The following is a 3,910-nucleotide window of genomic DNA, read 5'->3' on the forward strand; positions in this document are numbered from 1 at the left end:
ATTGTAAAAATGCCAAACATCTATGTACATATATGTACGTGTAATGTTTGTCACTTATGCGGTTCGTGAATAAAGGAAACTGTCTATTTTAAGGTATAAGTAATATATGGAATATTGTGATGGGCAGTGGCGATTGGAGGGTGTGGACTTGGACTTTTGGAAAATAAATAGTTATGTTTTATAAAAATTACGTTTATATTTACTCTAATAAAGACAATGATATGATTTATCGAAAATTATAATCAAATATTGTATATACAGTTAAAAACGTGGTAATGTAAAAGTGAATTACAATGCGGATTTTATGCATGGCATTTCTATGATAGAGGATAAAAAAGTATCTGTTTAATGAGGAAATTTCTATGGAAATTTTAACTAGTAAAATTTAGTTCATCTCTGTATCCAATTATCCGTTGTTTACGAGTGAAGAGATTTTGGTACAAACAAAAATAAAGTTCTCAGATTGTGTAACCCCTCCCCCTTTTCTGTAAACGTTACTTTGACATCAAATGTTTGGTTATGAATTTAAATTAACTTCTGGAGTCTGTTCAGTTTGTAAGCATTAACACACTATATTAAAGCAACAGATTCTAAATACATATTTTTTCAATAATTGTGTCTTATTTACATCTTAAAGGTAAAATTCCAATCTGTTCTTTTTTCCTCCAAAATCTTGCCATTTTCTTTTAAAACAAAAGAAAACGTGCCGTTTGAAGAAGAATTTCGGCATTCCTCTAACAAAATAAGGCATTCTCTTTTCTGTTATGAAAAAGGGGAATATAGGGGTGTCTTTTCCAATGATTACTTTCAAATAAAATTATCATTACTAGTGATCAAATTGATTTTATCAGTAATCATCTTAAAATCGTGTTTGATCTTTTTACCACAATACATAAACACAACCATTACAAAGGCGTGATAATAATAAGATATCTATCTCGTGTTACGTAGGAACACATAAAATGACTATTTACATGTACATGTAACAGTAATTTAATTCAATCGGACCTTCTCGGCCATTTCCGCTACACAAATTTTTTTTTCTTCTGTATAACGAGAAAAAAAGATGAGAAGTTCCGATTGTAATTGTAGTATGTGTAAAAGCAAAAAAATCGTGTTTACAAGTTCCTTAATCACTTTCACCTTACCAATGCATCTAGTCCATGATCCCAATTTTAGAGGAGTTCAAGTTGCTCATTTATTTTGTTTCTTTATACGTGTTATTTTGGTAATATCGTCGTTTGTGTCTGTTATCTCCTTCTAGTCTATGTCCTTAGAATTTAATTATTCTTATGATTTTCGCTCGAATCTTGGTTTTCTTAATTAACCTATGTGTAAAACCTGTCGAAACCGATCCACGAATAAGCAAGACACATGCTTTAAACAACCAAATTATGCTTCATGTGCTATGTATCAACAATCCCCGTTTTAGTTAAACCTGAGTTAACAGAGCACATGCCTTGAACGAATGAAACTAATAACGTTCTGTTTCGGTATATTCTGCAGTAAATGTGCAAGGTTTACGGACTGAAGTGTGTACTGGATGCAAAGAACAAGTATATCTGTACTTGTATAAAGGTTTCATGTTTTGTGCACTATGAATAACCCTATAGAAATATATAATATTAAAAAGGATGAAATTTCAAGTATAAGTTCATGTTTAAAAGAGCTGTTTGGTGCGATCAATTTGTTGTTCCGACTTGAAAATAGCAGGAAATCGTGAGTATCCACGACAATGTTCATATACGTTTGAGAAAATGAACACGCCTGAAACCACTTTTCACAATATTTGAGGGGCCATAAAATATCAGTTTATCTGCGTCTATAATATTCAGACGTCTCTTAACATTTAAACATATGTACTTTACAGGAACAAACTAAGATAGGTGCACGTGGATCATGACATAACAGTACAACCTGTGTAAACCAAACCCCGAATAAACCGAAAATCTGTCAAAAACAGGATACACTGTATATTTTTTATACCTTCGTTTTAGGTTAATGTATTTTAAACTTGAAAAAACGAATAACTTGTCTAAATCATACAAACTATAAAGTCCTAAATAGGTTCCGTTTGGAAAGGTTTAATTGTGTACACCTATAATCAATTTATTTGATATATATTTATACCCAATGAAAGGATTGTGTTATATATTTTTCTTTTTTTTTATTATTTTTAATACGTCTGCCTTTGTACTTTATGAATGTTCGGATATAATAAGAAAGGTACAGTACTGTAAAAGGAGACATTTTGATAATCTTTTATTTGGGAAATACTTTCCACCCGTTCCACTATTCCTTATCCCCTCTGAGATGAAGATAAAACAACATTCTTGAGAAAAAGTTACGAATAACAATACGTGACGGAAGAACCAGGCTGTCGTTGTCAGTGGGACAGTATCGCTTGTTTAAACTGACGATTATGATAATAATAGGAGAGATTTATGAGTCATACATTCGGAAAACACAAAATATTGACATACATACATGTATACTCAATGGCCGTGCGGGGGTACAAATTACTGATGACATAATATGTGCACATAATTGGCCTAGTTCGACCAAACTGTCGGATTATCCCGACCCTGTTGTCACATTTTCGCAAAAAATATTCAACCTTGTGGCAAATACTAAAAAATATTCCCAATCTTGTTCCGATTTTTTATGCAAATTTAAATTTAGCGCTACAATTCTGCTTGAAGAGATGCTTACTTTATAAAATCGTGCATTATCCAGACATAGCTAGATTGTATCAACGTTTTAGATTTTCTGGTTCGCTGCCTCATCCTAGGGGTGGGAAATTCCTCCAGAACACATGGTTAAAGTCATACTCTAAAAATGTCCATTTTTCCACATGGTAGAATAGGTGAGTCGATTTCTTATTTCGAAAATGCTTCAGGGTTAGTACAAAATGTAGATTTATCTTTTATCAGAATCTGAAATCTTATGTTTCGCCCTCGACGGAACGAATAATAAATGTTGTGTAATGAACGTTTCAAAATTTGACGGTTGGGTTTTAGTCATTGTTTGCGCTATCAGATAGCGTCCGGGTCTTGCTCTTCCGAACGCCTTTTATGTAATGGTGTCTAGGACAGAGAATTAAAGAGGACTATTTTCTGAAAAGTGGTAAGCTGTGTATTTTTTTATATATCTTTTTTTTATATTGGAAGTACAATGCATTATGAAAAATCGTGAACATCAATTTTACTTCCAGTATGATTTCTGCTTTGTGAAAACCCAAAATAATTAAAAAGGGTGGAAGGCTTTAAGTTTGCGCAGTTTTGCAGTTTGATTTTTCTTTATGTGAAGATTGTACTCAGTGAACTTTTTAAAATAATTATTAAGTAATCAAGGGAACCAAGGTTATAGCGGTAATCAAAAGAATGTAATCCAGGGACAAAGACCAGACATGGAAAACAGACAAACACAACAAAGAACATAAAGTAACTGAAATCATACATACAAAGTAACAAAAGTAAATGAGCAACTCGGACTCCACTAAAAACTGGGAGCATGGACCAGGTGCACCGGTAGGGTAAGCGTCCTCTTCTTAAGTTGTGTATCCTTTTTTATATTTTTATTGTGATTAAGTCAAAATAGTACTTCATTTGAAAAATTGTTCACATGCATAATAGTCTTTTTATCTTAAAGGAATGAAAAAAAAATATATACGTACTAAATTTCCTCCTTTGGTATCTATAATTATTTGTTGACTCCACAAAGTATTTTCGATTAAAGTCTCATCAAACTGATCAAGTAGACAACTTAGGAGTTGTAAATGTAACTCAACAGTACACAAAAGAGGATAAATTAAAATGAATATACTTGTTTCTTGGGATTTATTGTCAAAGAAATTCTAAACTTGTGTTTATCTTAATACAGCTAACACAGACATACAGACAAAAAGGCC

This window comes from Perna viridis, chromosome 9, assembly GCF_037379345.1.
Source record: "Perna viridis isolate PV_CMFRI_1.1 ecotype Kerala chromosome 9, ASM3737934v1, whole genome shotgun sequence".
In the NCBI taxonomy this organism is placed as follows: Eukaryota; Metazoa; Mollusca; class Bivalvia; order Mytilida; family Mytilidae; genus Perna; species Perna viridis.